Genomic DNA, 26344 nt, shown 5'->3' with positions numbered 1-26344 from the left:
TTTGGTATTTCCTGGTTCATCTCTAATTGTGCAAAGAAGTTATCTTTGAGACCTTCTAACTTTCTAGAGTTTTAAGAGATGCTCCGGCCAGCCACAGTGGCTCACGCCTGTAATCCCAACAATTTGGGAGGCCAAGGTGGGAGGATTGTTTGAGCCCAGGAGCTGGCAGACCCCATCTCTACAAAAAAAAATAAAAAAAATTAGCCACCTGATGTGGCTTGTACTTGTAGTCCCAGCTACTCAGGAGGCTGAGGTGGGAGGATCGCCTGAGCCTGGGAGGTCAAGGCTGCAATGAGCCATGCTATGGTCATTCCATGACATTCCTGCCTGGGCGACAGAGCAAGACGCTGTCTAAAGAAAAAAAAAAAAAAGAGATGCTCCTTCTCTTCTAGGTGTTTACCACAAAGGAACACAAAATCCTAAAAAAGAAAAGTGAAAAATTGTAGAGACCCAGAGTCTCTATTTTATTAATTGAAGTTGGATCATGTTAGAGAAGAATTCAAAGTTCGCATGGGCTATGGGAGAGTTCTGAAGGAAATATGCAAATTAGTCATGGAAAATAGGTCCAGGGCCCCATATAATCAAAGAGAATTAACGAACAAAAATATTATGTGGGCATATATAAAATAAAACTGTCAATACCATATGTATATACAGCAACACAATTCATTTGTTCTGGGTTTTTCTTTTCTTTTTTTTTTTTTTTTTTTTGTTTGTAGAGTTGGGGTTTCAACATGTTGCCCAGGCTGGTCTTGAAATCCTGAGCTCAAGTGATCTGCCCACCTGGACCTCCCAAAGTGCTGGGATTACAGGCGTGAGCCACCGTGCCCAGCCTATTCTGGGTTTTTCTAATGCAGGAAGACCTGACCTTATCTGTGCCATGGACCCCTTTCAGAATAATATTTTTTAATTGTATAAAATAAAGTACATTGAATTATAAGGAACACCAATTATATTAAAATACAGTTTCCAAAATATACAAATCTAATATGCATATACTTGTTTATCAGCACGTTAAGAAATCAGATTTAGTGATGGATCCGATAATTATAATTTCAAAGACATGATGCGCATAAAGGCTACTTCAAGATTATATGCAACAACTGTAGTATGATATAAAGATATTTGAGATTTCTGTTGTTACAGAGTCACAGATACTGCTAATACTAGAATGGTATGTTACCTACACTCATATTTGAATAGAATGGTAATTTTCAGTTAGAAGTTAGTAAAAGAGATTTTTTTCTCCCTGTCCAAGTTCACAAGCCCCACTGAAGTCCTGTCTATAGACTCCTGTCTATGAACCCCAGGTTAAGAAACCCTACTCCTACTGCCAGGCATGTCTTCCATTCAGCAAACATTTACTGTGCCTCAAGGCATCTACTGCATATCAAGCATTATGCTGGGCTCTGTAGATTCAGAAGTTTTTAAGGCAGAGTCACTTCACTTTGGGTGTGCAGCCCCATAAGTGAAGTAGACATGTGAACAATCATAGTTCAGGATGGTCGATGCCAAAGAAGAGTTATTAAACGCTATAAGGACACGGAGATGGGTGTGTCTGTTCAAAGAATCAGGGAAGGTGTTGCGAAGGGGTGACATTTGAGATGTGTCCTAAAAGATACAGGAATTTGCCAGTGAAATGGAGAGAAGGGCCTTTCAGGTAAAGACACGTTTTCAGGGAATGTATTAATAACTGAATGTGGCTGGAGCATAGAATGTGTGTGAAAGCACGGCCAGAGATGAGACTAGGAAGACCATGTTAGGAACCTGGTTGTGAAGGACCTTGCTAAGGAGTTTGGACTGAATCCTTAGCTGAGAGAGGCATTCAAGATCTTTGAGAAGGGGAGTATGTGGTGGAGGTTTAATTTCTAGGAGATAAATGGATGTTCTTTGGAAGGAGGGTAGACCGAAGACCAGAGAGGTAATGAGGATCTGAACTAAGGCAGAGGCTGTGGGCATTGAGCGGAGTTAGAATTTGCAGGTGTTGATTATTGACATTGTGAGTGGCTTAGGGGGAGTTTTTTAAATTTCTGGTTTGGAGTGGTGTCTGTCAAAGAGGTTTAAAAAAGTGAAAGGAAGGCCGGGCGTGTTGGCTCACACCTGTAATCCCAGCACTTTGGGAGGCCGAGGCGGGCGGATCACGAGGTCAGGAGATCGAGACCATCCTGGCTAACACGGTGAAACCCCATCTCTACTAAAAATACAAAAAATTAGCCGGGCGTGGTGGCGGGCGCCTGTAGTCCCAGCTACTCAGGAGGCTGAGGCAGGAGAATGGTGTGAACCCAGGAGGCGGAGCTTGCAGTGAGCCGAGATCGCACCACTGCACTCCAGCCCAGGCGACAGAGCGTGACTCCGTCTCAAAAAAAAGAAAAAAAAAAAAGTGAAAGGAAAATGAGGGGAGAATTCTCATTGATAATAAGGGCGAAAAGGTTTTTTTGGCAGAGTAGAGTTTTGGAAACCATTGCAAAGCTGTCAAGTGTGGTGTAGTTTTTGGTTAAGGAAATCAGAGGTGTCAGCAGACATAAAGGACAGGGGAAAACATGGGAAGTATCCTACCTATAGTGTAGAAAAAGCACAACTATCTATGTCAGAGGTCAACAGACTGTGGTCCATAGGTCAAATCTGGCCCACGATCTGTTTTTGAAAATAACGTTTTATTGGAACATAGCCACACTCATTTATTTATATATTGTCCATATCTTCTTTTGTGGTACCAATAGCAGAGTTGAGTAGTCGTGACAGAGATGTGTTGTGTCAGCTCACAAAGCTGGAAATACTCTTTACAAAAACATTTGCCAACCCCTGATCCATGTGTCTGAGTGTTGGATGTTCAACCTCTAATTTGCCATCCAATGTCTATATGATGATAGAGAATGAATAAACGTCTTGGCTCTGCCCTTTGGGCTGGATTACCCATGGTCTGTGTACCTGCAGCATAACACAGACCCCTGAATATTTATATCAGTCAGTGATGGCAAGGTCTATTGTTCTGGAGTGTACTGTGTGGTAACTGTGGTAGTGCCAGCTTTACACGGATTAGATAATGCTCGGGCTTGTTTTGCCATTTTTTTTATTGGGTTGTCTTTTACAAAATATTTCTTTATATATTCTGATTATTAATCCTTTGTTGTTGGTAGGTATTACAGATGTCATTTCCCAGTTTCTTGCTTATTTTAATTTTTTTTTTTTTTTTTTGAGATGAAGTCTTGCTCTGTCGCCCAGGCTGGAGTGCAGTCATGCCATCTCAGCTCATTGTAACCTCCGCCTCCCAGGTTCAAGTGATTCTCTTGCCTCAGCCTCCCAAGTAGCTGGGACTACAGGCATGTGCCACCACACCTGGCTAATTTTTGTGTTTTTAGTAGGGATGGGGTTTCATCCTGTTGGCCAGGCTGGTCTCAAACTCCTGACCTCAAGTGATCCACCCGTCTTGGCCTCCTAAAGTGCTGGGATTACAGGCGTGAGCCACTGCGCCTGGCCTGTTGCTTATTTTAAAAAATCTGTTTTCAGGTGTCATTTGTTAAAAAGTTCTGAATTTTAGTGTCAACTTTATCAATCTTTTCCTTTAAGATTTGCAGTTATTCTTTGTTTTGTTTTGAGGCAGGGTCTCGCTCTGTCACCGAGGCTGGAGTGCAGTGGCGCGATCTCGGCTCACTGCAGCCTCAACCTCCTGGGCTCAAGCAACCCTCCCACCTCCCATGCCAGTTGAGACCACAGGCATGCGCCACCATGCCCTGCTACTTTTTGCATTTTTTGTAGAGGCGGGGTTTTGCCATGTTGCCCAGGCTAGTCTCGAACTCCTGAGCTCAAGCAGTCCACAAAGTGCTGGGATTACAGGTGTGAGCTACTGTGCCCAGCCTGCAATTATTCTTTATATTCTGGAATACCTACTGTTGTTTTCGATGGTTAGATCTTTAATGTATCTGGAATGGATTCTCATGTGTAGTGTAAGGTCGGGTCCAGTTTCATTTTTTTTCCCTATGTATAACCAGTGATCCCAGCATCATTTATTGAATGGGGCTTGCTTTCAAATTGTGAGCTCTTTTTGGTGGAGTCTGTCTGAGGTCCTTATTAAGCACTGCTGCTTGCTGATTGTTTGACCTTGGACAAATAAAACCTCATTGCACCTCAGTCTTTAAGGATAATAGTAATCTCATAGGGTTTTGTGAGGATTAAATGAGTCAATATACATAATGTGTAAAACAGTGCTTGGCACCTAGAACATGCTCAATAAATATTAGCTGTACTTTTGCACTACTGTTCATTTCTGATTCCTCAGCACCTGGTACAGAGTAGGGGCTCATTTTGCTCGATTAAATTGCCAAATTAATTTGGTTTTCAGGTCAATCAGAATGGTGAGAGTTGGGCTAAGTGTTGCAGGAGATGCTTCCAAGGAGCTACTTAGTTTTAGGGGCTGCCTTAGATTATCTGCTAGGATAGAACTCTTCTCATGCCATCACTTTTGCAGAGAACTTCTGTAGCAGAGGTTGCAAACTGGCAACCTGTGGTTGGATTTGACCTGTATACGTATTTTGTTTGGTTTACACAATATTTTTAATGTCTTAAAAATGTACACAGACCTCTGAGTTTCTGACTTAACCTTGAAAAATTGGAAGATCTGTCAACAGCAAGCCCATATTCATTTATAGCGGTAACCAGCTGAAACTTTTAGGTGGGATGTGTTTCCTAGTTCTCCGTAGTCTGCCTTGCTGTCTTGCTTTGCTCTTTATTTTTATGGCCCTGCAGACATTTAATTTTCTGATTGTTACTTTATTGAGGTTTTGAATATTGTCTCCCCCAAACCAGTAAATGACATATTGGGATGGGGGGCGGGGGATGGCCAGAAATTGACAGATGAGTTTGTGGGCAAGTAAATACTAAAACCTATTTCTAAGGATGAGCCATACTTGATCATAATGAATAGAATGATAAATGAAATTAAAAGATGAGGTGAAATTCAGCTTAGCTCTTTGAATATTTAGGCATCTACTATGTATTAGGTACTGTATTAGAAATTACCACATTGGTGATAGAAAATTAGCTGGCCAGCTTTATGAAATACTGTAGAAGAACTCTTTTTACTTGTAATGTGGAGCTGTTGTCTAAGAGAGTGGCTGGACGAGAAAGGAAATATAGGTATTATTTTCTCAAACATTTATTGAGCCCTACCATGTATTCTGGAAACTGGCTAGAACTCTGCAAGATACCAAGATGAATCTAGCCAAGGTTTGTATGCTGAGGAATGTCTGTAATGTGTTATGGAGCTGGGATACTAGAGAATGGTACCTGAAAGAGGTGGTCTGTGAACGAAGCTGCCAAGAATAGTTAGTATCTTAATACTTGGAGATGTGACAGTGCTGTATTTTCCTGGCTGAGTGAAAGCAAAAACACAGAGGTGGGTATTTAGGAGATGGTAAAGAGTCCATTTTGCTTGGAGAACAGGATTGTTATAAGGGTGTTGTTGGAATTAAGGGTGGAAATGGAGATGAACAATACTAACAATAATAGATAAAATAAAACCTAAAATAAATAAAACTTAAAAAAATTAATAGTAGTAGTGGCTTTTTTTCCCCCCAGTGTTCTTTGGGTAGGGTTTTTTGTTTTGTTTTGTTTTGTTTTTAAATAGAACCAGGATCTTACTCTGTTGCCCAGGCTGGAGTGCCGTGGCGTGATTATAACTCATTGCAGTCTTTAATTCCTGGGCTCAAGTGATCTCCTGCCTTGGTCTCCCAAATTGCTAGGATTATAGGCACAAGCCATATGCCTGGCCAATGGCTCACATTTTTTGCATGCTTACTATTTGCAAGATAATGTGCTAAGCATTTCATAAGTAGCATTTTATTTAATCCTTACAACAACCTGATGAGGTAGGCACTGGTTTTTAATCCCTTTTTACATGTAAAATGAAGAAGAGAGCTAACAATTGATACAGAAAGTATTTGAGTCCAGGTAGTCTAATTTCAAAGCCTGTCTTCCTAATCTCTGGATACCATATAATCAAATCATGGAAGGCTTTGAATACCCATTTCTATTCCAAGCTGGGAAGTTTGAACTTGATTGACTAGATAGTGGGAAGTCGTCAAATGTTTTTCGCCAGTGATGTGATGAAAGCTGTACATTAGGAAAGGAAGCCTGATTGTGAAGTGTAGGATCAGCATGGGGAGAAAGGAGAGATATGGAGCTAGTTTACTCTCTTACTTCTCACTAGATTGGGTGGGTGCTCCTTTAGGACTGGGCTGGTGTCTGTCTCTGCCTTCCCCCTTCCCTCGCTTCAGCTCCAGTGTCTGCCTATTTTGATGTCTGGTATATTCATTTTTTTTTTTTAAATGTGATCTTTTTCTACCTCACCTTATTCTAAAAAGGACATAAAGTAGCTGCCTAGGAGCTCAATAAACATTCTGAGTTAATTAATAAATAACTAGAGTTACATTTAGATATATACACAAATGAAATACTGTGGCTTTGATGGAAGGAGGAATGCAGCCCTAGAGTTGGTCATATGCTTTATTTGATTTACAAACTCTATAAAGCAGAAGGCCAGGACCATACCTTTACCTTGTGATGAATTGTGTATTCTATGTCAGTTATAATATTCATTATCAGTTAATAAATTAACTATATCAGTTAATATTAATGAGCACCAAATTCAGAGGGCATTCATACTTTAAACAGATATTTCAGTTTGTATTTAGCATTAACCAGCTGCAACCCCTCCCCCCGCCGTCACACACACAAAGGCAACAAAAGTTCCCATTAATCAGCTCCTTTACTGATATTGAATCTGTTGAATATCAGTTCCGTAGTACCCATTCATATACATTTTCTTTTGCTTTTGCTTTTTTGTGTGTGTGTGTGATGGAGTCTCACTCTGTTGCCCAGGCTGGAGTGCAGTGGTGAGATCTTGGCTCACTGCAACCTCCGCCTCCTGGGTTCAAGTGATTCTCCTGTCTCAACCTCCTGAGTAGCTGGGACTACAGGCAACTGCCACCACGCCCAGCTAATTTTTTTGTAGTTTTAGTAGAGACGGGGTTTGACCATATTGGTGAGGCTGGTCTCGAACTCCTGACCTTAGGTGATCCACCTGCCTCGGCCTCCCAAAGTGCTGGGATTACAGGTGTGAACCACTGCACCCAGCTGCTCTTTTTTGTTTGTTTGTTTGTTTGTTTGTTTGTTTTTGGAGACAGCATCTCACTCCCTTGCCCAGGCTGGAGTGCAGTGGCGCAAACTTGGCTCACTGCAACCTCTGCCTCCCAGGTTCAAGTGATTCTCCTGCCTCAGCCTCCCAAGTAGCTGGCTCATACCTGTAATCCCAACACTTTAGGAGGCCAAGGTGGGTGGATCACTTGAGTTCAGGAGTTTGAGACCAGCCTGGCCAACATGGTAAAACCCCATCTCTACTAAAAATACAAAAATTGGCCAGGTGTGCTGGCATGTGCATCTAATTGCACCTACTTGGGAGGCTGAGGCTTCCATCAATTCTTGGTGCTCCTTGGCTTGTAGCTGCATCACTCCAATCTTTGCCTCTGTTGTCACATGGCGTTTTCCCTGTATGTCTCTGTGTCCAAATTTCCCTTATAAGGTCATTAGTAGGTCCCACCCTATTCCAGTAGGAGTAACTTCATCTTAATTGATTACCTCTGCAGCGACTCTGTTTCCAAATCAGGTCACATTCTGAGGTACTGAGAGTTAGGACTAACATATTTGGCAGGGATGGGATTGGGGGGCACAAGTCAACACATAACAGGTAGTGTTTGAGATAACATAGAGGCATTAAATTAAAATTTATTAAAATGGAAGGGTAAGATTGCAACAAATGGGAATAAGGAGAGAGTAACCAAAGAAATGATGGACATAGGAAAATGTAAGGAATATTTAGGTAATGAAATAGTGAGAAGTCTGATTTGCTGGTGTGTTGAGGAGTTGTGGAGAAGTGAAGCTGGCGTACTTTCTTGGCGCCCTGGATGCCAGGTCTAAGACATTTGAATGTTGCTGAGTGACCAGTGTGTGGGAGCAGGATGGCACTGCGGAATTTTGAAATGGTAGATAATTGATTCAAGCTTTGAGTAACTGAGTCAAGTTTTAGAGACATTCTAATATGATCAGGTGATCATGGATAAGTAAACACCCTGTAGAAAAACAGATGGTCAGTGACAACACACCCAGCCTCCCTCGTTTGCCTATGCCAGTAACTTTTGCCAGCACAATAAAGAAATCTCTCTTCTGTAAAACAACAAACTTTGAGGGTTTTATTAGCCCTCTCTTCTTGGTGAGTCATCTGTGGGCATTGAGAGACACATCAGCTTTTCAGGGTCTCCATTCAAAAGCCTCCCCATGGATATTTCAGTGTTAATAGTAATGTCACACTTCATTTGATTTCAAACCATTCTTCAAAATTACCTCTTTTCCGTCCTATTCTTTACCTCTTGGTTTTTCTTTGAACTTCTTCAGTTTTTCCATAATTTTAAAAAATATTGGAAAGAATTGAGGAAAACTGAGTATTGTTTTAAAATAACAAATAGAATTGAGGAAGACTGGGTACTGTCCAGGCTAATGATATGCTCTTTTTCTGTGTCTTTTTATTTTTAAATTATTATTAAAAAAAAAAATAGAGACTTGCTTTGTCACCCAGGCTGGAGTGCAGTGGTGTGATCATGGCTCACTGCAGCCTCAACCTCCCAGGCTCAAGCGATCCTCTTACCTCAGTCTCCTGAGTGAACACGTGGGACTACAGGTGTTCACCACCTCACCTGGCTTTTTTTTTTTTTGGGGTAGAGAATGGGTCTTCCTATGTTGCCCATGCCAGTCTCAACCTCCTGGGTTTAAGCAGTACTTTTGCCTGCCAAAATGCTGGGATTACAGGCATGAGCCACTGTGCTCAGCCTGTGTCTTTTTAATGGTAGCAATGTTGGCCTTGCCCAGGATAGTACTGTATTTAAATTGTGAATACTCATTCGAATTGTGGTCAGTAATAGCCCTCAGGTGCTTTCTTTATTTGTGCCCAGACAGTTCTTCCTGATTTTATATTTGCATTGTTTATACTTTCTCTAATAGCACGTGTCCCCATGAAATTTTAAAAATTATGTTTAAGGCTGTACACTGTGGCTCACACCTGTAATCCCAGCACTTTGCAAGGCCAAGGCGGGTGGATCACCTGAGGTCAGGAGTTCGTGACCAGCCTGGCCAACATGGTGAAACCCCATCTCTCCTAAAAATACAAAAATTAGCCTGGCGTGGTGGCGTGCGCCTGTAATCCCAGCTACTTGGGAGGCTCAGGCAGGAAAATTGCTTGAACCTGAGAGGCAGAGGTTGCAGTGAGCCAAGATCATGCTGTAGCACTCCAGCCTGGGTGACAAGAGCGAGACTCTGTCTCAAAAAACAAAAAAAAATTATGTTTAAATACTGCAAATACATAACTTCTGAGTCATTTTCATATTCATACAGTCTTTACAAATTTAATTCATATAAAGGTTTTTTTAGTCTTTTTTCATTTAGCAATATATTGACGTACTTTTCTACACGTCTGTATATTTATCATTTTTAATGGATATATAACAACCAAAGTCTAAAATACTCTGGTTATTTGGCATTTGGGTGATTTTTAGTTCGTTTTTATTTATATTTTATAATTTTTTTTTCCCCAAGATGGAGTCTTACCCAGGCTGGAGTGTAGTGGCGCGATCTTAGCTCACTGCAACCTCCACCTCCCAGGTTCAAGCAGTTCTCCTACTTCAGCCTCCTGAGTAGCTAGGATTACAGGCATGCGCCACCATGCCTGGCTAATTTTTGTATTTTCACGGGATTTTGTATTTCATGGGATTTCACCATGTTGACCAGGCTGGTCTCGAACTCCTGACCTCGTGATCCACCCGCCTCAGCCTCCCAAAGTGCTGGGATTACAGGAGTGAGCCACCATGCCCAGCCCTATTTTACAATTCTAAATTGTAGCACTGTTACATCTTTTTATAAATCTTTTTTCTTCCAGTTTTTTTCTTAGAATATATTCCCTAAAATGATTTCATTGGGTCTGAGGCTATCACTTTTTAGCCACATTGTCAGATTATTCTTTAGAACAACTACCAGTTTATAGTGCCACTAGCTACTAGTTAAAATTGAATTTCATAAATTTTTTCTTCTAGTATAATAGCAGTTCTTCAGTTTTGTGGGCTTTTTTTGATATTTTAAATGTTTTATTAAAACTTTAAAACATACAAAAAGCCCCAGAAATAATAGTACAGTGAACCACCCTTATACCCACCATCTATATTCAACATGTTGTCATATGCTTAATAGTATGTTTATTATGTTAAACTTTTTAAAAATAAAGATATCATGATACTATGCCTTTAATATTTTAGCACACATCACCTGCAAGTAAGGATATTCTTCTACATAAACACAATACCATTAACACCTAACAAAACAGTAATTTCTTAATATTATCTAACATTAAGTCTGTAAGTTTCTCCAGTTGTCTCCAAAATGACCTTTTTTTTTTTTTTTTTCCTTTAAGACAGAGTCTCACACTGTTGCCCAGGCTGGAATACAGTGGTGCAGTCTCAGCTTACTGCAGCCTCTGCCCCGTGGGTTCAAGCGTTTCTCCTGCCTCAGCCTCCCGAGTAGCTGGGATTACAGGTGCCCGCCACCATGCCTGGCTAATTTTTATATTTTCAGTAGAGACAGGGTTTCACCATGTTGGCCAAGATGGTCTCGAACTCCCGACCTAAAGCGATCCACCCTCCTCGGCCTCCCAAAGTGCTGGGAATACAGGCGTGAACCACTGCACCCAGCCTATTTTTTTTTTTTTTTTTTTTCTGAGACGGTGTTTCACTCTTGTCTCCCAGGCTGGAGTGCAATGGCACGATCTCGGCTCACAGCAACCTCGTCCTCCCGGGTTCAAGCAGTTCTCCTGCCTCAGCCTCCCTAGTAGCTGGGATTATAGGGGTGTTCTACCATTCCCAGCTAATTTTATATTTTTAATAGAGACAGGGTTTCACCATGTTGGCCAGGCTGGCCTCCAACTCCTGACCTCATTATTGGTGGTCTACCCACCTCAGCCTCTCAATGTGCTGGGATTATAGGCATGAGTCACTGTGACCGGCCGTAATTTTTAAATTTTTTTTGTAGAAGTGGGGTCTCCCTGTGTTGCCCAGGGTGGTCTCAAACTTGTAGGCTCAAGCAGTCCTCCTGCCTTGGCCTCCCAAGGTGCTGGGATTACAGGCGTGAGCTACCACGCCTGACCTCTTCTAGATTTTATTTCTGTTTTTGTATTATTCATTTGTAATTTTTTTTCTCTTTGTTGCAATTTGGGCACACATTTATTTCTTTGTTTTTTTTATGTAACAACGTGGGAAAAATCTCATTGAGCCTCTGACTTACGGTTTATAATATGTTTATAATATGTGTTGGGATGAGTGGTTTTGGAAATCTCAAGTTTCATGTTTTACTAATTTATCTTTTGTTTCTTATACTAAGAAGTTAGGATTGAAGTTTAAAAATTAATGTTAACATTTCCTAATCCCTTAAATTGTCTATTATCCCTACCAAGAGCAAACCAGGGTTGTTGTATTGAAATGCCAATCACCTTGACAGGCATTTTGTTGATCCTTTCAGAGCATTAAGTTTCTCTGATTTGGCTGGAGAGCTGCACAAATTTTCCCTTGGGAGCCCCAGATCTGAGAATAAGCATGAAATAGTGTTTTTTTTTTTTTTAAGACAGAGTCTCCATCTGTCACCACACTGGAGTGCAGTGGCGCAATCTCAGCTCACTGCAATCTCTGCCTCCCAGGTTCAAGAGATTCTCATGCCTCAGCCTCCCAAGTAGCTGGGACTACAGGCACATGCCACCACGCCCAGCTAATTTTTTTTTTGTATTTTTAGTAGGTACAGGGTTTCACCATGTTGGCCAGGCTGGTCTTGATCTCTTGACCTTGTGATCCTCCCGCCTCGGCCTCCCAAAGTGCTGGGATTACAGGCATGAGCCACCGTGCCCGGCCGCCATGAAATAGTTTTATAAGGACCTCATGAAAGGGTATAGGGAGGATGAAATTGGATCTTATAATAGTTATGCCTAGGCAAATTGTCTTTAACAGTGGGCATTTAACTGTTTATTTAGACACTTTAACAATGTCTTATAAGTTATCCTGAAACATTTAAGGTTGTGTGGTTACAAGGCCAACTTAATTTTTTAAATACTATAAGTGTAATATTCAGATGGAGGCATTCATGAAATAATGTTGTTTCAATTAACCGTTCCACAGTCTTTTTGTTCTTGTATAGTAACTTCAGGAGCAGGAAAGTGCCTAGCAGAGTGCTAGTAGGCAGTTGGTAAAGGGTAGTCAAATACATGCATCCATGGAAAGTTTTCAAATTACAGTAGATTATTAGAAATTAAGAAAGACTTGTTACATATTGAGAGATACATATTTCTCATAAAAATAACTCATGTTCTGTAAATCTGAAATTGATTCATAATATGAAGTTTTTTAAATGCAGGCAAAAGAGTCTCATGATGATAAAGAATCAACAATGTTATTATTAGCCAACTGAGAGGGAGAGGTTGTTGCACCTAGACAACAGATCAGAGATTTGCATTTGATACAAGCTGAAGAATATGCTTGTATTTATGAAGCAGGTGCCAGAGGAATTCTAGTATTTTTATTTTGCAAAGCTACTTTAAACATATTTGAATAGAGATAATCATTTGTAAAATGCATTTTGAAAGCATATATATATATATGTTGTTGTTGTTGTTGTTGTTGTTAAATAGTCCTTGAGTTTTCTTAAACCTGGAAGGAACCTGAGATTCTGTTTAGTCCTAGCTCTGGTGTTCCATCCTCTCATTTTAATACTCTTAGACCAGAGAGATTTATGTCTTGCCCTAAATCATAAAACAACTTTATGGGACAGCCATGACTAAAACCCACTCTGCAATGCTCAGCCTAGCCCTTTTTCCGTTCTATCACCCTATATTTTCATATCAAAAATAATGCTAGTCTATCTGAATAGGTACACAGTTGATTTTACTACTAATAGTTTGACATATGTCTACATTGAAAGCATTTGAAAAAGGATATTGAGGTTAAGAAATGGTTGCGCAGAGTCCGGGCACGGTGGCTCACGCCTGTAATCCCAGCACTTTGGGAGGCCAAGGTGGGCAGATCGACCACGGTGAAACCCCGACTCTTCTAAAAATACAAAAAAATTAGCTGGGCATGGTGGCGGGCGCCTGTAGTCCCAGCTACTCGGGAGGCTGAGGCAGGAGAATGGCGTGAACCCGGGAGGCGGAGCTTGCAGTGAGCCGAGATTGCGCCACTGCACTCCAGCCTGGGTGACAGAGCGAGACTCCGTCTCAAAAACGAAAAAAAATGGTTGCACGGGCATTAGGCTTTATTTAATTTCCTCATATGGATGGTACAATAGCTTCAATAGTGCACAGTTATGAACCCAGGACATGTGTTTTCTATTTACTTGTTTGCTTGTTTTTTGCAGTTCTCACTTGTAATACTTATTTTTTTCATAGTCTAAGTAGGAAAGTAATGTTAAATTAAAAAGTATAATAATATCAACATATTTACAATTTATAACAGAAAGAGTAGGAAAGTGATATGAAGGACTTCATTTGTAGCTAACTATATCTGTGACCTAGGACAAATCATGTAACCTTGACTATTTCTGATACCTGCTTACTTAGAATCTTTCAGAGATTCTGCCCAGGACAAATATATCTATTGGAAAAATGTGTTAATTGATGTGTAACATACAAAGAAAAGCACACAAATTATAAGGTTAATGAATTATAAAATTAACACTTGTGTAACCACTACTGTGGTATTTCAAAAGTATATTGAGCCTCTTTGATGATTATAAGCTTTCCTTAATAAAAGCCACTGGACTAGAAATTGTAGATAGGTCATCTGTCTTTTACAACTCTTTTTTTTTTTTTGAGACAGTCTAGCTCTGTCACCCAGGCTGGAGTGCAGTGGTGCAATCTCCACTCACTGCAACCTCTGCCTCCCAGGTTCAAGCGATTCTCCTGCCTCAGCCTTCCGAGTAGCTGTGACTACAGGAGTGCACCACCATGCCTGGCTAATTTTTTTTATTTTTAGTAGAGATGGGGTTTTGCCATGTTGGTCAGGTTGGTTTTGAACTCCTTACCTCAGGTGATCCACCCACCTTGGCTTCTCAAAGTGCTGGGATTACAGGCGTGAGCCACAGCACCTGGCCTTTTACAACTCTTTCTAGAGTAAAATTAGCAGAAACAGTGGTAGAGAGAAGGAATTTGGCCAATCACAAAAATTTATTTTGAATAGGTTTATAAGGGTTTATATGTAGTCTTTTCTTCTGATGTTTCTCTTCTTCCTCTTGCCCTTTTTCTTTTTTGTTTAGGTCCTGGGAGGAATGGAGAGGGGTCCTACTGACTAACTTTTCTGAGAGTGGTCAGAGAGTTCTTAAGCAGGTCTGTTGATTCTGTAGAATACATGAAATTCAATTTATAAAAGGCCTAATTTCAACTTAAAGTATTGGATTACAAATAGACTTTACTTTTTAAAAAGGAGGCATTTTGATCCTAATGTCCATAGGGTATTTTACTTTGGCAAGCTGCATTTGGCATGTGGGTTGGATCAAAACTGACTAAATTAAATAAGATCTGCTTAATAAAAAAGCATTCAAGTCATGTCTTATTAGTTATGTTGAATACATGTAATATGGCAGAATTCTTTATTGGTTCCATGAAAAGTACCAAGAAAAGACGAAAAGGTGAATTTCTCACTTGTCCATAATTCTGGAGGGGAATAGAGGCATGGATAAATCCAAAAAGGAAAATAAGCATTTATTTGGCCTTCTCTCTGATATTTTCAGAATTCATAACTTTGCAGGGGGAAATCAAGGCTACCTTACGATCTCAGAGAAGGGCAGGTGTATATAGTTAGTTTCATTCAGCTGCCTCTCTCTCTGTCATCTTGAATTAGCTTTTTCTTGATCACACAGATAAAACTCTAGCTCAGTGATTTCCCAAGCCTGTCTTCACATTGAAATCACCTGTGGAGCTTGGAAAACTGATGCCATTGTCCCTTTCCCTTCCCCAGCAGATTGTGATTTGATTGCCCTGAGAGTATGGCCTGGACTTTGGAATTTTTAAAAGATCCCAAGATGATCTAAAGTGCAGACAAGGCTGGGCACGGTGGCTCACGCCTGTAATCCCAGCACTTCAGGAGGTCGAGGCAGGCAGATCACCTGAGGTCAGGGGTTCAAGACCAGGCTGACCAACATGGAGAAGCCCTGTCTCTACTAAAAATACAAAATTAGCCAGGCGTGGTGGTTCATGCCTTTACTCCCAGATATTCGGGAGGCTGAGGCAGGAGAATCGCTTGAACCCGGGAGGCAGAGGTTGCGGTGAGCCAAAATCGCACCATTGCACTCCAGCCAGAGCAACAAGAGCGAAACTCCAACTCAAAAAAAAAAAAAAAAAAAAGCACAGACAAGTTTGGGAACCACTGCTAGCTAAAGCAGAACTGGCCACTGTGTGACCTGTGACTTTTTTCCCCCATAAATATTTGGATAAATATTTATAAATAGAGGGAAAAATATTTTGATTTAAGAATCCTGGCTGGGCACAGTTCCAGCACTGTGATTTGATTTAAGAATCCTGGCAGGGCAGAGTTCCAGGGAAGGTAGGGCAGGAGGACCGTTTGAGGCCAGGAGTTGGAGATCAGCCTGGGCAACATAGCAAGACACTGTTTCTTTTTTTTTTTTTCTTTTTGAGACGGAGTCTCGCTCTGTTACCAGGCTGGAGTGCAGTGGCGCCATCTTGGCTCACTGCAACCTCCGCCTCCCGGGTTCAAGCGATTCTCGTGCCTCAGCCTCCTGAGTCGCTGGAACTACAGGTGCCTGCCACCACACCTAGCTAATTTTTGTGTTTTTAGTAGCCGGCAAGATACTGTTTCTACAAAAAAACAAAAACTAAAAAAAAAGGCCGGGCACGGTGGCTCATGCCTGTAATCCCAGCACTTTGGGAGGCCGAGGAGGGTGGATCATGAGGTCAGGAGATCGAGACCATCTGGGCTAACACGGTGAAACCCCGTCTCTATTAAAAATACAAAAAATTAGCCAGGACTGGTGGCAGGCACCTGTAGTCCCAGCCACTTGGGAGGCTGAGGCAGGAGAATGGTGTGAACCCGGGAGGCGGAGCTTGCAGTGAGCTGAGATTGCACCACTGCACTCCAGCCTGAGCGACAGAGCGAGACTCCATCTCAAAAAATAAAAAAATAAAAAAGGAAATTGCCAGGCAGTTTATTCAGCAGGATTTCCATGTAGGGTACAATAGTTATTTATTGTTGCATAACAGATTACCACAAATTTAGTAGTTTAAAACAACATACATTTTTATTATGGCATGGGTTTCCATGGGTCAGGAATCAGCATAGCCTAGATGGGTCTTCTGTTTCAGGGTCTCTCACAGGAGGTAGTCAAGGTGTCAGCCAGGGCTGGTGTCTCATCTTAGCGCTTGGCTGGGGAATGATCTGTTTCCAAACTAACTTGGTTGGTGACAGAATTCTCTTCTTGAAGGGATGTTGAATTGAAGGGCTTGGTTTCTCACTGGCTGATGGCTGGAGGTTGCTCTGAATTCCTTTCCATGTAGCTTCTTCAACATCACAAAGCTGAGAAAGGAATAGCAAGTCTCCTAGGAAGCTGGAAGTCACAATTTTTTATAATCATGGAGTGGCATCCTATCACATTTACCATAGTCTGTTAGTTAGAAGCAAATCACCAGGCCAGTCCATACTCAGGAGGTAGAGATTACACAAAGGCATGAACACCAGGAGGCTGGAGTAATTGGTGGCCATTTTACAAGTCTGTCTACCACAGACTTCTTTAGAAAAAACAATCCTAAAATTTGTATGGCAGGCACCACAAAAGACCTTGAGTAGCCAAAGCAATCCTGAGCAAAAAGAGCAAAGCTGGAGGCAGTACACTTCTTGACTTGAAAGTATACAAAACTATTGTAACCAAAACAGCATAGCACTGGCATAAAAACAGAGACATAGACCGATGAAACACCATAGAGAACCCAGAAATAAATCCACACATTTACAGCCAACTGATTTTCAACAGAGACACCCAAAACATACATTGATAAAAAGACAGTCTCTTCAATGCATGTGCTGAGAAAACTGGATATCCACATGGAGAAGAATGAAACTCCTGTCTCTCACCATATACAAAAATCAACTCAAAATGAGCTAAAGACTTAAATGTAAGACCTGAAACTATGAAACCACTAAAAGAAAACATAGAGGAAACACTTCAGGACATTGGTCTGTGCAAAGATTTTATAGATAAGACCTTAAAAGCACAGGCAACAAAAACAAAAGTTGGCAAATAGGATTATATCCAGTTAAGAAAGCTTCTGCACAGCAAAGGAAACAGAGTGAGGAGATAACCTGCAGAATGGGAGAAAATATTTGCAGACTATTCATGTGACGAGGGATTAATATCTGGAATAAAGAAGGAACTGAAATGTTTCAACAGCAGAAAAACAGTCTGATTTTAAAAATTGGGTACTTGATCTGAATAGACATTTCTCCAAAGAAAATGTAAAATTGTCAGCAAGTATATGAAAATCTGGTTAACATCACTAGTCATCAAGAAATGCAAATCAAAACCACAATGAGATATTATTTCACCCCAGTTAAAATAGTGGTTATTACCAAAAAGATGGAGAAAAGGCAACTATTATATACTGTTGATTGGAATGTAAATTAGTACAGCCATTATGGAAAATAGTTATGGAGGTTCCTTAAAAAGCCAAAAAGAGGGCTGGGCGCAGTGGCTCACGCCTGTAATCCCAGCACTTTGGGAGGCTGAGGCGGGTGGATCACAAGGTCAGGAGTTCGAGACTAGCCAGGCTACTATGGTGAAACCCTGTCTCTACTAAAAATACAAAAATTAGCTGGGTACAATGGTGGGCGCCTGTAATCCCAGTACTAGGGAGGCTGAGGCAGGAGAATCTCTTGAACCTGGGAGTTGGAGGTTGCAGTGAGCCGAGATCACACCACTGCATACTAGTCTGGGGCCTGGGCAACAGAGTAAGACTCCGTCTCAAAAAAAAAAAAGCTAAGAAGAGAACTACCATATGATCCAGCAATCCCACTAATAGGTATATATTCAAAGGAAAGGAAATCAGTATGTCAAAGAGACATCTGCATTCTCATGTTTATTGCAGCACTATTCACAATAGCCAAGATAGAGAATCAACTTGTGTCCATCAGTACATGACTAGATAAAGAAAATGTGGTATATATACCATAAAAGAATGAAATCTTGTCATTTGTAGCAACATGCATCAGCCTGGAGGACATTATGTTAAGTGAAATAAGCCAGGCACAGAAAGATAAATGCCGTATGTTCTTATATGTGGAAGGTAAAAAAGTTGATCACAGTAGAAGTAGAGCGTAGAATAGGCCAGGTGTGGTGGATCACACCTGTAATCCTAATACTTTGAGAGGCCAAGGTGGGTGGATCGCTTGAGCCCAGGAGTTTGAGATCAGCCTGGGCAACATGGCAAAACCTCATCTCTACTAAAAATATGCAAGAAAATTAGCTGGGCGTGGTAGTGCACGCCTGAAAATCCAGCTACTAGGGAGACTGAGGCACAAGAATTGCTTGAAACCAGGAGGCAGAGGTTGCAGTAAGCTGAGATTGTACCACTGCATTCTAGCCTGGGTGACAGAATGAGACTGTCTCAAAAAAAAAAAAAAAAAGGGTATAAGAAATAGAGAGTAGAACAGAGGTTACTAGAGTCTGGGAAGAGCAGGGGAAGGATAAAAAGGAGAGACTGGTTAATGGATACAAAATTATAGCTGGATAGGACGAATAAGTTCTAGTGTTCTCTAGCACTGTAGGATGACTATAGATAAAAATAATTTATTGTATATTTTCACATAGCTAGAAGAGAGGATTTTGAATGTTCCCAACACAAATAATAAATGAGGTGATGGATGTGCTAATTAATTACTCTGATTTGATTATTACACATTGTATACATGTATCAAAATATTATACTGTACCCCGTGTATATATACAGTTATGTGTGATTAAAATAATTTTTTTGAAAAAGAAAGCGGAAGTAACATGTTTTATATATTTTATATTTAAAATATAAATATTTCTCATGATGTTAAATATTCTCAAAAACATTAGTCTCAATGGGAAGCAATATTTGAGTATATTTAAATTGTTTAACCACTTCTGTTGTTGAACCATCAACAGAATATTTTGACGAACTTTTTTTTTTTTTTTTTTTTTTGAGACAGGGTCTCACTCTGTTACCCACGCTGGAGTACAGTGATGCAGTCATGGCTCACTGCAGCCTCAACCTCCCAGGTCCAAGCAATCCTCCCACCTCAGCCTATTGAGTAGCTGAGACCACAGGTGTGCCACCACACCCAGCTTGCTTATTTATTTATTTATTTATGACAGGGTCTCCCTCTGTCACCCAGGCTGGAGTGCAGTGGCATGATCTCAGCTTACTGCAACCTCCACCTCCTGGGTTCAAATGATTCTCCTGCCTTAGCCTCCTGAATAGCTGGGACTACAGGCACCTGCCACTACGCCAGGCTAATTTTTGTATTTTTAGTAGTGATGGCGTTTCACCATATTGGTCAGACTGGTCTCCAACTCCCGACCTCAGGTGATCTGCCTGCCTCAGCCTCCCAAAGTGCTGGGATTAAGGCGTGAGCCACCACGCTTGGCCTAAATTTTATTTTTGTAGAGATGGAATCTCACTGTGTTGTCTAAGCTGTGATGACGGTTTTTTGTTTTTTTTTTTAAACGGTGTTTCTCCCTGTCACCCAGGCTGGAGTGCAGTGGCGCAACCTCCACCTCCCGGGTTCAGGCATTTCTCCTGCTTCAGCCTCCTAGTAGGTGGGATTACAGGTGTGTGCCACCACACCCAGCTAATTTTTTGTATTTTGGGTAGAGACGGGGTTTCATGATGTTGGCCAGGCTGGTCTCTCGAACTCCTGACCTCAAGTGATCCGCCTGCCTCAGCCTCCTAAAGTGCTGGGATTACAAATGTGAGCCTCTGCACCCGTCAGTGATGAACTTCTTTGAATATAAATCTTTGACCACAAAATCAGTTATTTCATTAGGTTAGATTCCTAGATTGTTAAGCTTATGGTTAAGATGTTAAGGATAATTCTATTTGCTTATATTTAAGCAAAATGTAAATGTTAATCTATTTCATTGTACATTGCCACAATTATTTTATTTTTAAATCTTCCAGTTTGATGAAAAAAGACACATTTCACTTTGTTTCTGGTTTTTTTTTTTTTTTTAGACCAAGTCTTGCTCTGTCACCCAGGCTGGAGTACAGTGGCGCCGTATTGGCTCACTGCAACCTCTGCCTCTGAGTTCATGTGATTCTCCTGCCTCAGTCTCCCGAGCAGCTGGGATTACAGGTGCGGGCCACCACACCCTGCTAATTTTTGTATTTTTAGTAAAGACGAGGTTTCACCATGTTGCCCAGGCTGGTCTTGAACTCCTGACCTCAAGTGATGCAGTCGCCTCGGCATTCCAAAGTTCTGGGATTACAGGTGTGAGCCATCATGCCTGACCTGTTTTTCTTTGATTACTTATGAAGGGTAGCAAGATTTTTGATCATTGATTATTTTCATTTCTAATTTTATAAATCGCTGGGCATGGTGGCTCATGCTTGTAATCCCAGCACTTTTGGAGGCTGAAGTGGGTGGATCACTTGAGCCCAGGAGTTGGAAACCAGCCTGGGCAACATGATAAAACCCTGTCTCTACAAAAAATACGAAAATTAGCCGGGCATGGTGGAGGCTGAGGTGGGAGGATCTATTGGGTCCATCTACTCGGGGGGCTGAAGTGGGAGGATCACTTGGCTGCATTGAGCTGGGAATTGTGCCACTGTCCTTTAGCCTGGGCAGCAGGGTGAGACCCTGACTCAAAAAACTAAAACAAACAAAAACGTATAATTCTCAACTTGCATTTTGCCTTTCAGTTCATGTGCATTTTGACTTGCAAAAATTTTAAAATAATGTAATTATATAATTAAACCTATATTTTGCTTAGTTGTTTTGAACAGTTCATGAACTGATATATTTTAATATGTAACCAATATATGATCATAGTATTATTTCGTTTTTATATTTTCGCCAATTTTTTTTTCTTTTTTTTGAGACGGAGTCTTGCTCTGTTGCCAGGCTGGAGTGCAGTGGTGCAATCTCGGCTCACTGCAACTTCCGACTCCCTGGTTGAAGTGATTCTCCTGCCTCAGCCTGCCAGGTAGCTGGGATTACAGGTATGCGCCACCATGCCCAGCTAATTTTTGTATTTTTAGTAGAGACGGGCTTTCACCATGTTGGCCAGGATGGTCTCGATCTCCTAACCTCGTGATCCGACTGCCTCGGCCTCCCAAAGTGCTGGGATTACAGGTGTGAGCTACTGCCTGGGCTAATTTTGTATTTTTAGTGGAGATGAGGTTTCTCCATGTTGGCCAGGCTGGTCTTGAACTCCTGAACTCAGGCGATCTGCCTGCCTTGGCCTCCCAGAGTGCTGGGATTATAGGCGTGAGCCACCGCACCCCGCCTATGAATGATTTTTTAATGTGTTGTTTAATTTGATTTGTCAGTATTTTGTTGAGGATTTTTGCATTAGTGTTTATCACTGTGTCTATCATCTTTTTTTGATGTTTCTTTGGTTTTAGTATCAGGGTAATATTGGCCTTGTGGAATGAGTTTGGAACTATTCTCTTCACTATTTTTTGGAATAGGTTGAGTAGGATTGGAATTAGTTCTTCCTTAAATGTTTGGTAGAATTCAGCAGTGAAGCCATTGGATCCCAGGCTTCTTTTTTATTGTGGCTTTTCCTTATGGCTTTGATCTTGTTTTTTGTTTTGTTTTGTTTTGTTTTTGAGATGGAATCTCCGTCGCCGAGGCTGGAGTGCATTGGTGCAATCTCGGCTCATTGCAACCTCCACCTCCTGGGTTCAAGTGATTCTCCTGCCTCAGCCTCCTGAGTAGATAGGACTGTAGGCACGTGCCACCATGCCTGGCTAATTTTTGTATTCTTAGTAGAGACAGGGTTTCACCTGATCTTGTTACTTGTTACTGGTCTGTTCAGGTTTTGAATTTTTTCATGGTTAATCTTGGTAGATTGTATGTGTCTAAGAATTCGTTTCTTCTAGGTTTTCCAATTTATTGGCATATAGTTGCTTATAGTAGCCTCTAACGATCCTTTGAATTTCTGAAGTATCAGTTGTAATGTCTCCTTTTTCATCTCTGATTTTATTTATTTGGGTCTTCTCTCTTTTTTTGTTAGTCTGGTTAAAGGTTGTCAATTTTGTTTATCTTTTCAAAAAGGCAGCTTTTCATTTCACTGATCTTGTGTATTCTTTCAATTTCATTTATTTCTGCTCTCATCTTTATTATTTCTTTTCTTCTACTAATTTTGGGGTTGGTTTGCTCTTGCTTTTCTAATTCTTTAAGATACATTGTTAAGTTGTTTATTTGAAATTTTTCTACTTTTTTAATGTAAATGCCTATAGCCATAAACTTCCCTCTTAGTCCTGCTTTCACTGTATCTCACAGGTTTTGGTATGTTGTGTTTTCATTATAATTTATTTCAAGAAATTTTCCAATTTCCTCCTTAATTTCCTCATGGACCCACTGGTCATTGAGGAGCATAGTGTTTAATTTCCATGTGTTTGTATAGTTTCCAAAGTTTCACTTGTTATTGATTTTTAGTTTTATTGTGGTCATAGAAGATACTTGATGTTATTTCAATTAAAAAAAATTTTAATACTTGTTTTGTAGCCTAACATATGGTCTGTCCTTGAGAATGATCCATGTGCTGAGGAGAAGAATGTGGATTCTGCAGCCATTAGATTAAATGTTCTGTAAATATCTTATTAAGTTCATGTAGTCTGTAGCGCAGATTACATCTGATTTTTCTTGGTTGATTTTCTGTCTAGATCATCTGTCCAGTGCTGAAAATGGGCTGTTAAAATCTCCAGCTCTTATTGTATTAGGGTCTGTCTTTCTCTTTGGCTCTAATAATATTTACTTTATATATCTGGGTGCTCCAGGATTGTGTTCATTTATATTTATAATTGTTATATCTTCTTGCTGAATTGACCCCTTTATCATTATATAATAACCTTCTTTGTCTCTTTTTTATAGTTTTGTGTTGAAATCCATTTTGTCTGGTCTAAGTATAGCTACTGCTGCTCTTTTTTGGTTTCCGTTTGCATGGAATATTTTTTTTCCATCCCTTTGTTTTCAGTCTGTATGCGTCTTTGTAGGTGAAGTGTGTTTCTTGTAGTCAGCAGATCATTGGGTCTTGTTTTTTGTTGTTGTTGTTCATTCAGCCACTTTCTGTGTCTTTTCATTGGAGAATTTAGTCCATTAACATCCAATGTTAGTATTAATAAGTAAGGACTTATTCCTGCCATTTTGTTATTGGTTTTCTGGTTGTTTTGTGGTCTTCTTTTCCTTCTTCCCTTCCTTCCTGTCTTTCTTTTAGTGAAGGTGATTTTCTCTAGTGGTATGTTTTAATTTACTTTTTATTTCTTATCTGTTGTATTTTTTTATTTGAGTTTATCATGAGGGTTGCAAATAATATCTCATAACCATTATTTTAAACTGATAACAACACTGATTGCATAAACAAAGAGAAAACTAATAAAAACTCTACATACTAACTTTGTTCCCCCCACTTTTAAACTTTTTGTTTGTATTTTTATCTTATTGTACTGTCTGGAAAAGTTGATGTAGTTATTATTTTTAATTGGTCTCTTAGTCTTTCTACTTGAGATATGAGTAGTTTATACACTACAATTACAGTGTTATAATATTCTATGTTTGTCTGTGTACTTACTATTACCAGTGAGTTTTGTACCTTCAGATGATTTTTATTGCTCATTAACGTCCTTTGCTTTCAGATTGAAGAATTCCCTTTAGCGTTTCTTGTAGGACAGGTCTGATGTTGATGAAATCCCTCAGCTTTTGTTTGGGAAAGTCTTTATTTCTCCTTCATGTTTGTAGGATATTTTCACTGGATATACTATTCTAGGGTAAATTTTTTTTCCTTTCACACTTGGAATATGTCATGCCACTCTCTCCTGGCCTATAGGGTTTCCACTAAAAAGTCTGCTGCCAGATGTATTGGAGCTCCATTGTATTTTTTAAAATTGTTATTTGTTTCTATTGTCTTGCTGCTTTTAGGATCCTTTCTTTATCATTGGCCTTTGGGAGTTTGATTATTAAATGTCTTGAAGTAGTACTCTTTGGGTTAAACTGGCTTGTGTTCTATAACTTTCTTATACTTGAATATTGATATCTTCCTCTAGGTTTGGGAAATTCTCTGTTATTATTCATTTGAATAAACTTTCTGCCCCTCTCTTTCACTCTACCTCCTCTTTAAGGCCAGTAAATCTTAGATTTGCCCTTTTGAGGCTATTTTGTATTAATAGATCTTGTAGATGTGCTTCATTCTTTTGTCTCCTCTGACTTTGTATTTTCAAAGAGGCTGTCTTCAAGCTCACCATTTTTTTCTTCTTCTTGATCAATTCTGCTGGTAAGAGATTGATGCATTCTTTAGTATGTCAGTTGCATTTTCAATCCAGAATTTCTGCTTGATTTTTTAAATTATTTCAGTCCCTTTGTTAAATTTATCTGATAGGATTCTGAATTCCTTCTGTGTGCTATCTTGAATTTCATTGAGTTTCCTCAAAACAGCTGTTTTGAATTCTCTGTCTGAAAGGTCACATATCTCTGTCTCTCTGGAATTAGTCTCTGGTACCATATTTAGTACATTTGGTGAGGTCATGTTTTCTTGGATTACCTTGATGTTTGTGGATGTTTATTGGTGTCTAGGCATTGGAGAGTTAGGTATTTATTATAGTCTTTACAGTCTGGGCTTGTTCTTACCCATCTTTCTTGCAAAGGCTTTCCGAGTATTCAAAGGGACTTGAGTGTTGTGATCCAGGTCTCTTGTCACTGCATTTGTATCTACATTAGGTGGCACCCCAAGTGTAGTAAAACTGTGGCTCTTGCAGACTCATAGAGGTACCACCTTGGTGGTCTTAGGTAAAATCCAGAATAATTCTCTGGATTACCAGGGAGAGGCTCTTGTTCTCTCCTCTTACTCTCTCCCAAACAACTGGAATTTGTCTGTCTATGCTGAGCTACCTGGAGCTGGGGGAGAGGTTACACAAGCACCCCTGTGGCCACCCCACCACTGAAACCACACTGGGTCAGACCTAAAGCCAGCACAGCACTGGGTCTCTCACCCAAGGCCTGTAGTAACTACCACCTGGCTACCACCTGTGTTCTTCACTCAAGGCCCTAGGGCTTTACAGTCAGCAAGTGGCAAAGCCAGCCATGCTGTGTCCTTCCCTTCAGGGCGGCAAGTTCTCTCCAGCCCTGGGCGGGTCCAGAGATGTTTGGAAGCCAGGGCCTGAAGTCAGAAGCCTTAGGAATCTATCTAGTGCTTTGTTCTGCTGCAGCTGAGCTGGCACCCAAGTAACAAGACAAAGTCCTTCCCGTTTTTTCGTCCTCTTTCTGCAAACAGAGGCATCTTTCCCTACGGCCGCCACCACCCCAGACCTGTGGCAAGCACCACCTGGCTACTGCCAGTGTTCACTCAAGGCCCGGAGGCTCTTGAGTTAGGTTGTGATGAATGCTGCCAGGCCTAGGACTCTCCCTTCAGGACAGTGGGCTCTTGTCTGGCCCAGGGCAGGCCCAGAGCCTCTTTGAAAATACACAGTCAGAGGAAACAAAAGAAAAAAATGAAAATGCCATCCAAGAACCAAGGCCTGGAATTGGGGACCCCAAGAGCCTGCTTAGTGCTCTACATAGCCCAAATAGTAAAGGGAACTTTGTCTTGTAGCTTAGTGTCTCTGGTACCTAAGCTGGAAGCTCTGTCTCCCAGGTTGGAGTACAATGGTGTAATCTTGGCTCACTGCAGCTGCTGCCTCCCAGGTTCAGGTTCAAGCAGTTCTTCTGTCTCAGCCTCCCGAGTGGCTGGGACTACAGGCATGCACCACCACGCCCAGCTAATTTTTGCATTTTTAGTAGAGATGGGGTTTTACCATGTTGGCCAGGCTGGTCTCGGACTCCTGACCTCAGGTGATCTACCCACCTCGGCCTCCCAAAGTGCTGGGATTATAGGCATGAACCACCATACCCGGCCCCTTTACTCCTCTTTCTTTTCTCAAGCAGAAGGAGTCTCTCCCTGTAGCCACCACAGCTGGGAATGTGCTGGGTCATACTTGAAGACAGCATGTCTCAGTCTCACTCATGGCCCCACGGCAAATACCACC

The 26344-nt window shown here is 40.9% G+C and overlaps 1 protein-coding gene across 8 annotated transcripts in view; it reads left to right on the top strand.

Moving 5' to 3' along the window:
• The window catches only part of NCOA6 (nuclear receptor coactivator 6), a 110183-nt gene that overhangs the window by 1540 nt on the left and 82299 nt on the right, over positions 1–26344 (top strand). The window contains exon 2 of one of the 8 annotated variants that reach the window (XM_031004779.3): positions 14383–14452. The exons of the other annotated variants lie outside the window; for them this stretch is intronic. The gene's annotated coding sequence lies outside the window, so the exon portion shown is untranslated. The remainder of the gene's footprint in view (positions 1–14382; positions 14453–26344) is intronic. 8 annotated transcript variants of the gene reach the window in all.

Source organism: Gorilla gorilla, chromosome 21, assembly GCF_029281585.2.
Source record: "Gorilla gorilla gorilla isolate KB3781 chromosome 21, NHGRI_mGorGor1-v2.1_pri, whole genome shotgun sequence".
Lineage (NCBI taxonomy): Eukaryota > Metazoa > Chordata > Mammalia > Primates > Hominidae > Gorilla > Gorilla gorilla.
The sequence above is the reverse complement of the archived record's forward strand: the minus strand, read 5'-3'. Positions and strand labels throughout refer to the sequence as shown.